The sequence below is a fragment of the Rhinopithecus roxellana genome, chromosome 17 (assembly GCF_007565055.1).
Source record: "Rhinopithecus roxellana isolate Shanxi Qingling chromosome 17, ASM756505v1, whole genome shotgun sequence".
Classification (NCBI taxonomy): domain Eukaryota; kingdom Metazoa; phylum Chordata; class Mammalia; order Primates; family Cercopithecidae; genus Rhinopithecus; species Rhinopithecus roxellana.
Genome location: NC_044565.1, coordinates 91,500,984 through 91,514,915, shown reverse-complemented (window position 1 = coordinate 91,514,915; position 13,932 = coordinate 91,500,984).

The window sequence follows — 13,932 nt, the reverse complement described above, 5'->3', positions numbered from 1 at the left end:
TGGAACATCCCTGCGGGTGACTCCGACCAGCCCGAGCGACGCGGGTCCTGAGAGTGCTCCCGGGTAGGCATTTGCCCCGTGGGACGCCTCGCCAGAGCAGTGTGTGGCATGCCCCCGTGGAGGATCAACGCACTGGATAAACACCGGGAAGGAACGCGCACTTGGAGTCTGGACATCTAAAACTTGGTAAGACTAGTCTTTGAACTTGCCCACTCTGTTTGAGTGGAAGCGTGGCCTGATCACCCACAGCGTGCCTTTATCGGCACTTTGGTTTTGGTTTTGGTTTTGATTTGGTTTGAATTGCATGACAGGACCAGTCTTGGGAACTTGACCATTCCATTTGAGTGGAAGCGTGGCCTGATCACTTACTGCGTGCCTTTATCGGCACTTTGGTTTTGGTTTTGGTTTGGTTTGAATTGCTTGACAGGATTGGTCTTGGGAACTTGCCTACTCCATTTGAGTGGAAGCGTGGCCTGATCACTCATGGCGTGCCTTTATCGGCACTTTGGTTTTGGTTTTGGTTTGGTTTGAATTGCTTGACAGGATTGGTCTTGGGAACTTGCCTACTCCATTTGAGTGGAAGCGTGGCCTGATCACCCAGGGTGTGCCTGTACCGGCACTTTGGTTTTTGTTTTTGACTTGACTTGGATTGCTTGATACTTTGGTTTTGGTTTTGACCTGGCTTGGATTTCTGGATACTCTGATTTTGGTTTTGATTTTGGTTTGGTGTAAACTACAAAAGTGTGTGTGTGCCCTTTTTACCCGTTCTTTGTTTTGTGGTGTGCGTGTGGTGTGAGCGTGGTGTTTTGTCTAGAGGAAACATGGGTGAGGCACAAAGTAAGCCCACCCCACAAGGAACTACGTTGAAAATTTTCAAAAAAAGAATTTAAGGGAGACTGTGGAGTGCTATGACACCAGGAAAATTTAAAACTTTGTGTAAGATAGACTGGCCAGCATTAGAGGTAGGTTGGCCATTAGAAGGAAGCATGGACAGGTCCCTTGTTTCAAAAGTATGGCACAAGGTAACCTGTAAGCCAGGGAACCCAGACCAGCTTGTTTTAGATCCCCCACCCCCAACACACGGTGGTTGAGAGAACAGCAGCATAAGCCGCTGGCAGAGGCAAAGAGAGAGAGGAAGAGACGGAGAGGAAGAGACAGACAAAGAGGGCATCAAGGAGAGAGAGACAGAAAGACAGAGGCAGAGAGAGACAGGAAGAGACAAAGGCAAAAGGAAAGTCAAAGACAGACAAAGTCAAAGAGAGAAAGAAAGAAAGAGATATACAAGTAGTTAAAAAAAAAGTGTACCCTATTCCTTTAAAAGCCAAGGTAAATTTAAAACCTGTAATTGATAATTGAAGGTATTTTCCGTAACTCTATAATACTCGAATATCACTTTGTTGTCAGTGTAAACAAGGGCGTGTCCCGAAAGCACAGAGGCCTTCCTATCAAAAAAAAAAAAAAAATCCTTAACCCAGTAACCCAAGGATGGCCCAAATGCATTCAGTCTGTAGCGGCAACTCCTTTGCTAACAATGACAACAACAAAAAAAAAAAGTAAAAAAATTAATAATAATAACTTTTAGAGGAAACCTCATTGTAAGCACAGTTCACCAGTTCAGAAGTATCCTAAGGGGGGAAAAAAAAACTAAAAGTCTTTTAGCACATGTACCACCCCTAGAATTTCCAGTAAACCAACACCAGTCTGAAGATCGCATTGTCATCGAAAGGTGGAAAGAAGAAAAACGCTGCTAACCACCAAGACTACTGTTCGTACAGCAAAAAAAAAAAAGGAGGACTCATCACACCCGAGTCAAGAAAGCACCAACCCCTCCAAAGTCGTGGGCCATAGTCCCAGGGGAAAACTGTCATGCGCGTCCATGTGAAGAGACCACCAAACAGGTTTTGTGTGAGCAATAAAGCTGTTTATTTCAGCTGGGTGCAGGCAGGCTAAGTCCGAAAGGAGAGTCAGTGAAGGGAGATAGGGGTGGGGCCGTTTTATAGGATTTGGGTAGGTAAAGGAAAATTGCAGTCAAGAGGGGGTTGTTCTCTGGCAGGCAGGAGTGGGGGTCACGGGGTGCTCAGTGGGGGAGCTTTTTGAGCCAGGGTGAGCCAGGAAAAGGAATTTCACAAGATAATGTCATCACTTAAGGCAAGGACCAGCCATTTACACTTCTTTTGTGTTGGAATGTCATCAGTTAAGGCGGGGCAGGGCATTTTCACTTCTTTTGTGATTCTTCAGTTACTTCAGGCCATCTGGGCTTATACTGCAAGTCACAGGGGATGGGATGGCTTGGCTTGGGCTCAGAGGCCTGACAAAAACCCTACCAAACTGAAGCTAAGAAAAATGTAACTCTTTTAATCTATTCTATTACTCTTTCTTCTTTCCTCATTCTATTGCTGACCATCTAGTTATTAATATAACCAAGTCAATTTCGCCTCAAACTATTGCATTTAATGCTTGCTTTGTTACACCCTGTGAGGACTTGACAAGTCAAAGACAGCTTTCTACTTCAGAAAAGTATTTCTGTCCCTCCTGACTCTTCTCAGACTAGACATTAGTAAACTAGGACATTTAATACGGGGAGATTTCGATAAAGACCCCACTGCCAACCAGGAGTGTTGCCCCCCGATGTACAGCTTTCATGCTATAGTTGGTCCAACGTTCTGTGGACCACTAAAGAGCAAAGATGGACTGCCCCAACTGGTTTTTGTAATTTCCCTAAAACCACACATTCATTTTCGTAGAGGATCATAGAAGTTAAAGACTTAAAACAAACTTTAGCAATTAAGACAGGATACCAAGATGCAAATGCCTGGTTAAAATGGATCAAATATTCCATTTGCACATTAAACAAAAGCAATTGTTATCCTTGTGCACATGGCAGGCCAGAGGCCCAGATTGTCTCCCTTCCACTAAGGTGGTCCTCCAGTCAACCAGGCGTAGGCTGCATGATAGCTCTTTTCCAGGATTCTACAGCCTTGAGTAGTAAGTCATGCCAAGCTCTTTCTGCTATATCCCAAAGTCCCTGCGGGTCAGCCCCTGAGGGCCATCCAGCTTCTGTCTCCCAACACTAAGTTCACTTCGTGTCTCTCATGACAGGGAGGAAACTTAGCATTCCTTGGAGACTTGAAAGGATGCAGTGAACTTAGGAATTTTCAAGAGCTTATCAATCAGTCAGCCCTTGTTCATCCCTGAGCAGATGTGTGGTGGTATTGTGGTGGACCTTTACTAGGCACTCTGCTAAATAACTGGAGTGGCACTTGTACTTTAGTCCAATTGGCTATCCCTTTCACCCTGGTATTTCATCAACCAGAAGGAAAAAAATAATAATAATAAGACATCATAAAGCAAGAGAAGCCCCTTATGGATCTTTCGACTCTCTTGTCTATGTAGATACAACTGGAGTCCCACGAGGAATACTAGATCAATTTAAAGCTTGAAATCAAATAGCTGAAGGATTTGAGTCAATATTTTAGGAGGTGACAGTTAATAAAAATGTAGATTAGATACACTACATCTATTACAACCAATAGCAACAAACTTTTCATGAGTTAAAAGATAAACTCATGTTGACCGCAGCCCTGAGGCTACCTGACCTGACAAAACTCTTTACACTCTATGTGTCAGAAAGAGAAAAAATGGCAGTTGGCATTTTAACCCAGACTGTGGGGCCTGGCCAAGGCCAGTGGCCTATCTCTCAAAACAACTAGACAGAGTTTCCAAAGGTTGGCCCCCAGGTCTAAGGGCCCTAGCAGCAAAGGCCCTGTTAGCACAAGAAGCAGATAAACTAACCCTTAGGCAAAACCTGAAAATAAAGCCCCACCATGCTGTGGTAACTTTAATAAATACCAAAGGACATCATAGGTTAAAAAATGCTAGATTAACCAAGTACCAAAGTACCAAGTACCAAGTACCTTGCTATGTGAAAATCCCCACATAACCGTTGAAATTTGCAACACCCTAAACCCCACCACTTTGTTCCCGGTATCAGAGAACCCAGTTGAACATAACTGTGTAGAGGTGTTGGACTCAGTTTATTCTAGCAGGCCCAACCTCCGAGACCATCCTTAAAACATCAGTAGACTGTGAGCGGTACGTGGACGGGAGCAGCTTCGCCAACCTCTGCACAGTGACTCTGAAGAAGACGACAAGCCCTGTTCCAGTCACACCCGGAAGCTGACTGGTCCATGCGCGGCCAAAGCATGAAGAAACTCATCGCAGGACTCATTTTCCTTAAAATTTGGACTTGTACAGTAAGGACTTCAACTGACCTTCTTCAGACTAAGGACTGTTCCCTGTGTATACATCAAGTCACTGAGGTAGGAGAAAAGGTTGCTACGGTCCTATTATTTTATGGTTATTACAAGTGTAGTGGAACTCTAAAAAGAACTTCTTTGTATAATATTATTCTATACAAGGTGTGTAGCCCAGGAAATGACCAACCTGATGTGTGTTATGACCCATCTGAGCCTCCCATGACCACAGTTCTTAAAATAAGATTAAGGACTAAGGACTGGTGGGAACTCATAAATGATATGAGTAAAGTGTTAGCCAAAACAAAAACAAAAACAAAAAAGGGTGCCCAAACAAGTCACCTTAAAATTTGATGCCTGTGCTGTCATTAATAGTAATAAGTTAGGAATAGGTGTGGTTCTCTTAATTAGAAAAGAGGCTATATGGCAGAAAATAAGTACATCTGTCATAAATTAGGACTGTGTGAAAATAAATGTAAATACTGGTCTTGTGTCATTTAGGCCACTTGGATAAAAGAAAAAAAAATGATGAAAAGGATCCAGTCCACCTTCAGAAAGGAAAAAATGGCCCTTCCTGTACTAAGGGACAATGTAACCCCTTAGAGCTAGTAATAACCAATCCCCTTGATCCTCGCTGGAAACAAAAAGGGAACGTGTAACCCTAAAAATTGATGGAGCTAGACTGGATCTTCAAGTAAATATCATGGTTTGAAAAAAAGTTTATAAACGCTGTCCTGAGCCAGTATTTCAAACCTTCTATGATAAACTAAATGTGCCAGTACCAGAAATTCTAGGAAAAACAAGAAATTTGTTTTTGCAATTAGCCGAGCATGTAGCACAGTCTCTCAGTGTCACTTCATGTTATGTATGTGGAGGAACTGTAATAAGAGATCAATGGCCATCGGAATCCCGAGAATTAGTACCTACAGACCCAGTTCCTGATGAATTCCCAGCTCAAAAGAATCACCCTGATAATTTCTGGGTCCTAAAAGCCTCAATTATTGGACAATATTGCATAGCTAGAAAAGGAAAAGAATTCACTCACCCTGTAGGATGACTTAGTTGTCTGAGACAGAAACTGTATAATGGTACCACAGAAACAGTCACTTGGTGGAGTTCAAATCACACAGAGAGAAATCCATTTAGCAAATTCCCAAAGTTGCAAACTGTGTGAACCCACCCGGAGTCCCATTGGGACTGGACAGTCCCCATTGGATTATACTGGATATGTGGACATAGAGCTTATGCCAAATTACCTGACCAGTGGACAGGTAGTTGTGTTATTGGCACTATTAAACCACCTTTCTTCCTACTGCCCACAAAAACAGGCGAACTCCTGGGCTTCCCTGTTTATGCTTCCCGCAAAAGGAGAAGCATAGCTATAAGAAATTGAAAAAATGATAAATGGCCCCCTGAGAGAATCATACAATATTATAGGCCTGCTACTTGGGCACAAGATGGCTTATGGGGATACCGGACTCCCATTTACGTGATCAACCGAACCATACGGTTACAAGCTGTTTTAGAAATAATCACTAATAAAACCGGCAGAACCTTTACTATTCTGGCCTGGCAAGAAACTCAGATGAGAAATGCTATCTATCAAAATAGATTAGCTCTTGACTGCTTGCTAGCAGCTGAATGAGAGATCTGTAGGAAATTTAGCCTTGCTAATTGTTGCCTACACATAGATAATCAAGGGCAAGTAGTTGAAAACATGGTTAGAGATATGACAAAACTGGCACATGTGCCTGTGCAAGTGTGGCACAGATTTGATCCTGGGGCCATGTTTAGAAAACGACTCCCAGCGCTAGGAGGATTTAAAACCCTTATAATAAGAGTTATAATAGTAATAGGAACCTACTTACTGCTCCGTTGTTTGCTACCTGTACTTCTTTGAATGATAGCTTCATCACTACCTTAGTTCACCAAAATGCCTCAGTACAAATGTACTATATAAATCACTATCGATCTGTCTTGCAAGAAGACATGGGTAGTGAAAATGAAAGTGAGAACTCCCACTAACAATATAAGTGAGAGCCTCAAAAGGGGGGAATAAGAGAGGAGACCACCCCTCATATTGTCTTATGCCCAATTTCTGCCTCCAAAGAAAGAAGAAGTAAAACCTAAAAGGCAGAAATGAAATCCACAGGCAGACAGCCCGACGCTGCACCCTGGGCCTGGTAGTTAAAGATTGACCCCTGACCTAATTGGTTCTGTTATCTATAGATTACAGACATTGTATAGAAATGCACTGTGAAAATCCTCATCTTGTGTTGTTCCGATCTAATTACCGGTGCATGCAGCCCCCAGTCACGTACTCCCTGCTTGCTCAGTCACGACCCTCTCACATGCACCCCCTTAGCGTTGTGAGCCCTTAAAAGGGACAGGAATTGCTCACTCTGGGAGCTCAGCTCTTGAGACCGAAGTCTTGCTGATGCCCCTGGCCAAATAAATCCCTTCCTTCTGTAACTCGGTGTCTGAGGAGTTTTGTCTGCCGCTGGCCCTGCTACATAGAAATCAATGGTCATGGAAAGAATATGCTCACACCCAAAAGTATTTATATTTAGATATGATAAAAAATAAACCTTTAAATAAATGGCAGGATCTTAATGATAAAATGTTCAGCATCTTTCAGTATTAGAAGAGGGATTTTTGGTCATCACTGCTTTGTATGCCCCCTGAAGACCCCACAGGATAATTGATTCCTCCCTCTGATGAGCGGAAGACAACAAAATGCTGTCAAAATTGACACAGGGGCAGGGCGCGGTGGCTCACACCTGTAATCCCAGCACTTTGGGAGGTCAAGGTGAACAGATCACTTGAGCTCAGGAGGTCGAGACCAGTCTGGCCAACATGATGAAACCCCATCTGTACTGAAAATGCAAAAACTTGCTGGGCATGGTGGTGCCTGCCTGTAGTCCCAGTTACTCAAGAGGCTGAGGCAGGAAAGTCACTTGAACCCAGGAGGCAGAGGGTGCAGTGAGCCGAGATCGTGCACTCTAGTCTGGGCAGCAGAGCAACACTGTCTCAAAAAACAAACAAACAAAAAAAAATGACGTTGATTACAGGACTCTGTGGGAGCACAGAGAAGGGAAGCCTTGACCACTTGGGAAATGAGAACATCAAGGTTTAGCAGGAACTTCTAGAGAAAATGACCACTTAGATTATCCTCAGGTAATGCTATTATAAACTTGAAAACTCTGCCGCACCTGGAAGCCACTTAGCTTGCATAAGTGAGTGAGAAGTAAACACTTATTGCAGTGCTGGGGCCATTAGCAACTGTATATTTGGGTTCTATCTTGTTATACCTACTAGCCTATCCAAACTTTACACACACACACGTGTACATGTACACGTATATATTTATATGTAAATTACCCTGAGGTCCACATTGATATTAATAAATATACTCTTAAGTAACACTTGCACATGTGACCATGTAGAATTTTCTTTTTAATTCTAAATTTCAAATTGTTGTGGGAACATAGTAGTTGCATACGTTTATGTGGAAGATGAGGTGTTTTGATATAGACATGCAATGTGCAATAATCTCATCATGGGAAATGGGGTATTCATCCCCTCAAGCATTCATCCTTTGTGTTACGAACAATCCAGTTATACCCTTTTAGCTTTTTAAAAATGTACAATTAAATTCTTTTGAGTATAATCACCCTGTTGTGCTACCAAATACTAGGTCTTAATAATCACATCAGAGAGAATCAGGTATCCATGCCCTCAGGCACATATCCTTTGAGTTACAAAGAATCCAATTACAGTCTTTTATATGTAGAAATTCTCAAGAATGTTCTAAACAGATTTTCTGGGGGGTAAGGTATGCTTTCCGAAAGCATAAGCATGTCAATTGAAAGGACAATGAATATGTGTGTGTTCCTGTATATATACATATATCCATGGTTGGTGCAAACATAATTGTGGTTTTTTCATTGTTGCAATTTGCCAATTGATACTGGAACATATTCTTACATTTGGTTATATTATACATCATTTTAATGGGCATTTTTCACTTTTTTTTTGCTGATGACTTATTACTTGCTGTTTATTTTATGTTTATTTTAGACTGTGGAAATGATGTTAGACAAAAAGCAAATTTGGGAGATTTTCTTATTCGAGTTCAAAATGGGTCTTAAAGCAGCGGAGACAACTCGCAACATCAACAATGCATTTGGCCCAGGAACTGCTAAAGAATGCACAGTGTGGTGATGGTTCAAGTTTTGCAAGGGAGATGAGAGCCTTGAAGATGAGGAGCGTAGTGGCTTGGAAGTTGACAATGACCAACTGAGAGCAATCATCAAAGATGATCCTCTTACAACAAGACGAGAATTTGCCAAAGAAGTCGACATCAACCACTCTATGGTCCGTTGGCACTGGAATCAAATTGGAAAGGCGAGAAAGTTTGATAAGTGGGTGCCTCATGAGTTGAGTGAAATATAAAAAAAAGTTGTTTTGAAGTGTTATCTTCTCTTATTCTACGCAACAACAATGAAGCATTTCTCAATTGGATTGTGACACGAGACGAAAAGTGGATTTTATATGACAATCAACCAGCTCAGTGGTTGGACTGAGAAGAAGCTTCAAAGCACTTCCCAAGGCCTAACTTGCACCAGAAAAGGTCATGTCCACTATTTGGTGGTCTGCTGCTGGTCTCATCCACTACAGCTTTCTGAATCCCAACAAAATCATTACATCTGAGAATTGTGCTCAGCAAATCAGTGAGATGCACCCAAAACTGCAATGCCTGAAGGCAGCATTGGTCGACAGAAAGGGCCCAATTCTTCTCCATGACAACGCCTGACCACACATTGCACAACCAACGCTTCAAAAGTTGAATGTATTGTGCTACAAAGTGTTGCCTCATCCAGCATATTCACCTGACCTCTTGCCAACCAACTACCACATCTTAAAGCATCTTGACAACTTTTTGCAGGGAAAATGCTTCCACAACCAGCAGGATGAAGAAAATGCTTTCGAAGATTTTGTCGAATCCCAAAGCATAGATTTTTATGCTATAGGAATAAACATACCTATTTCTCATTGACAAAAAATGTGTTGATTGTTATGGTTCCATTTTGATTAATAAAGATGTGTTTGAGCCTAGTTATAATGATTTAAAACTCACAGTCTGAAACTGCAATTATTTTTGCACCAACCTTATATATATACATATATATATATAAAAATATTTGGAATTATTTTCTGAAATAAATAATTGAAAAGGAATGAACTAGAATTGCCTGTGTCATCATAGGTGAATCTCATACATTTACAGAAGAGTAGATACATTATATCTTTTTTAATTCTAAATTTCAAAACCATTAAAACACATAAGTATAAATACATACATGCTGGTGATACGTACCTATACTGTCAAACTAAAAATGAAATTAAAGGTCTTATTTGTAAAGTTCAGGCTCGTGGTGCTATCTGGGTACTAGGGAGGGAGTGAATCAGAGAGGAACAGAGATATTTTAATAGTTTTAATGATACACTTTGTCTCTTTTAATGAAAGCATACTGGGTACATGAGTCTTTGTTTTCTTATACTTTTTCTATTAAATATACTTAGTGTTTATTTTTACATAATTGAAAACCTTAATAAAAATAAACTATAAAATAAACTACAATAAAAATAAACTATAATATATGTAAGGTATGTACCACAGTGCCTGTCACATAAAACATTCTGAATAAAGCTCATTTTCTTTATGAATTATATCCTATAAAAGCAAAAGATTATGAGGAGTCACATTCAGATGCAGTGTGCACATGAGATAATTTATTGGGCAGAGCTAAAGTCGGAGAGTCAGGAGACTCAGGTTTGTGAGACACTGATGTGCTAGTACTCTACTCTGTTAAAGCACATGACAGTTTGTACTATGTCCACCCCTTCATTTCCTATAGTATAGTCACCACTACTCTTTTCTATCTCCATAGGCAAAGCGCTTTTCTGGACACTATAGATATACTCAGTTAATGTTTACTGAATGAATTCATGAGTCAGTTAGTGAATTAATGTCTGTTTCCTTTTTTTTTTTTTTTTTTTTCCAGTAAGGTCTATTAACTTGAACATGCCATGCTATCTCTTTCAGTAGTAGTTCCTTTATCTCTGAAATTAACAGAATCTGTGCCGTGGCCTTCAAGATGCTACTAACTTTGAGATTCATTGTATTGTTACATTACCTGGGACTTTTCACAAAAATATCTGTTTCTTCCATTATAAAAACAAAGTTTTCATTTTTTTTTCAAAATTACCAAACTTTTTAAGTTGTGTGGAAAGTAAAGTCCTCCTTAACAAATTACAAATTGTGGATACTACAATAGCACCATCCATCATTTATCTCAAATTAGGAGATAAGGTCTAAAGTTCAATACCAGATCCCAAAGCACAGAATATGCACCTGGCATCAAAGGAAACCTCAGAATACTTTACATGTTGTGATGCATTTTAGTTCAACAGCCCTTTAGTGAAAGTTACATGCAAAATATTGTAAGGGATGGTGGGGATAATGAGATTCTGTCCAGTGAATTCACAGAGCCAGGCATCAGCTTTGAAGATCATATAACCAGGACTCATTTTGCAGAGAAATATTAAATGATATAAACGGGGCTAAACTCCTTTCTTAGAGTCAGCTAACCACTTTCCCTAGACTTGTAAGTTATTTCACATTTCTGTTCCTACATTTCACTGTGAATTGAAAAGAAGTTTGTACTAAACCTCTCATTTTTCTTTACAAACGATATCAGATTTGCTATCTGAAAAATGGTGAAAATGATATGTCTCATACAGTAATTGTTAGGATTAAGAAAAATATTCTTAGGAAAGCTCCTGGTAGTGTTTTGCCATAGCAGATAGGGTCACTGTGATGACTGTTGGTGTTACTAGTTGTAGCCACTAGTTTAGATAGCTGTGGTACTCTACATGGTGTCCCCTTCCCTCTCCCTTTAGCACCAGATGGGGTGAAAACAAGATTGCGAAAATTCTTAAGACTGTCACTTCCCTAGGCAAACTCTGTGTCCATAATCCCTTTATAACCCATCCCATTGCAGGTATGGATAATTTAATGCAGGTATCTTACAGAAAATAACCACAAGCATTCAAGCTTCTCTTCCATTGTATCCCCAGTACCTTACATATTATGTTTGGAGGTTTGGGGCTCCTCACAGTCTTGTTTCAGACTCTCCATCTTACCCTCAAGGCTAAACAGTACTTTCTATCCTCAACCTTGACTTTGAGCACTAGGTTAAACAATAGAAACTAGTGTGATGCCATCAAAGAAGAAAAGTCATATTTGGACAGAAATCAACAGAATTGTTTCCTTGCATACATACTGCAATGCTGTGCTGGGTCTGGCATATGACAGAATGTCCTGACCTATTTCATGAGTGATTCTCATCTACTTCTGCAGAGTAGCTTCTCTGATCTCTGGAACAGCATCTTATTATGCCACTTGGTCAAATTTAAGTCATACTCTAATTCCCCTATTGATGAGACAGTTGCAAGAATGTAACAAATATGGAACCCTGAAAATCCTGCAGATTGTATTACACCAAATAATATCACAACAAAGCACCGACTTTGTCAGATTTATCCCTTGTAATATCTGTTTTCTGTCTTTCACTAAATATATCCTATTTGGATAAACTCAATACATAACAGATGGTTACCTTCTGAAGATAAACCTTTCATATATCTCATAGGCACCTAAAAAGGTCACTGGCTGAAGGCAGAGAATGAAAATCATGTCATTGATCCCACTCTTGCTAATTTTACCAAAGTAAAAAACATTGTTCTCTCTGTAATTACATCAACTCTAAAGAACTACCAGGCCTGGCCAGCTATCTGTTTAGCCTGGGCCTGCTAGAATGGAACATTAGATGATTTCTAATGTTCAGGAAAGGAAAACTAGTTATGCCGGAAAGAAATATTTTTAGGGTTTTAGTGCAGCCATGAAGTTCTAAATGGGAAATTATCAGCTACCCCATAGATGAGAAAAGCCTCCTCCCATGACTTGTGGACCTCAGCAAGTCTGTTACAGATATTCATTCCATCAGCGTATCCAATCCTCTCCTAACCAGTTCCTTCACCGTTAATGAAGGTGTGAGAATAATGGAAACTTGACTATGTGAGGACACATGGAGGTAATCTAGTTCATGAAGAAATGTATATTAGAATAGAGAAACAATGACTTTAGTGTTGAGGGATTTCTCTTCTAATACTATTATTTTGTCTAATTAGCCTTTTATACAACCATTTGTGTTAACAATAAGCAGAGGCTCTTTGCACAAATTGTGGAAGACAGAGGAGAGTACCAAAAATAACCTATACCTGAAGTTGATTCTATGTGAATAATGATCCCTGTGTGCTAGGTAGATGGACAGATGGACAGAGAGATGGAGGGCATTGGGAAAAGCAGCCTCCTACATGCGGTCTTTCGGCCCTGACTCAGAAGCATTAAAATAGGACTTGGGCCTGGAATACTTTCTTACCAAGAGACAGAGAGTCTTTACAGCCTGTGCTGGTCCTGTCAATTTGTATGGGAATATCTCTCCCTGTTTCAAATGCAACGTGTACTCCATTGTTTTGCTTATGTGTGTGCATCACATGGAATCTGACCAACCCCTGCTGTTACACCTGTCCTCTGAGGGGAGAGGCAGTGTTCTTTATTCTGAGGCACAGGAAAGATTCCTGCAGGCCAATGGCCCAGTATCAGCTGCCAGGAGGGATCCACTGGCCACGGGGGATCGAAGCCCACTACGAAGCTGACCTTGGACTATACCTTTTCTATGTGACTAAAATGTTCCATCCAGTGCTTGATTGCGTTGTGTTTTTCTGAGTGACTTCAATACTAAATAACAAGATGTAGTGGGACAGAAGTGTTTGGGATTCTACTCATGGAGATAGGCAGCAGATGACACTTGCTTGATGGAGAGAAAATCAGACAGATAAAGTGATAAACCTGTAAACGGACATGAGGAAGGCAGAAATAGAAGGGAAAGCTGAATAATTACTCATCAAATTTAAAATTAAGGAGATGTTTTATTTAAATCTTTGTTGTGGTTGTTGCTTTACTTAACATCACATGATCAGCATTATCTATTTAATATTAGCAGTTGATGCAGTTATCATTATATTTAGGGAAGCTGTCTTTCATTTTTGTTTTCATTTTTGCTTCTCTCCCTTTTTTACTTCTCTTGTGTGTTTACTTTTGCTTAGTGATAGTGAATGTTCACAAAGCTTATTTGATTTATATTTTAAATTGTACTTTCATCAGGACCTCAGCCCAAGACTAATATGCTTTTGTGGCCTCCTGGCTTAGAAAATTTACATTTGTGGTATTTTCCAGTTCCATTCTGAATCCTGTCCAGAGATGCCTGTGATATGTGATTCAATTTTCTTTATTCCCACATATGCACCAGCAGAGTTTCCATGAACTTACTAGGGAAAATAAGAAATAATGCATGCAGTATATTAAATGGAATCTTCAAAGTTAACCCAGGATGCATGTTTTTCTTTGATGACAACATATTATGCAAATTATTTTGTCATAGTTGTGTTTGTTCTCACATCGATTCTAAAATGAATTATAGATAAATATAATGTGTTAGATGCTCTGTTTGCATTATCAGTTGAGTATACCATAATAATGTTGTTCAAACTT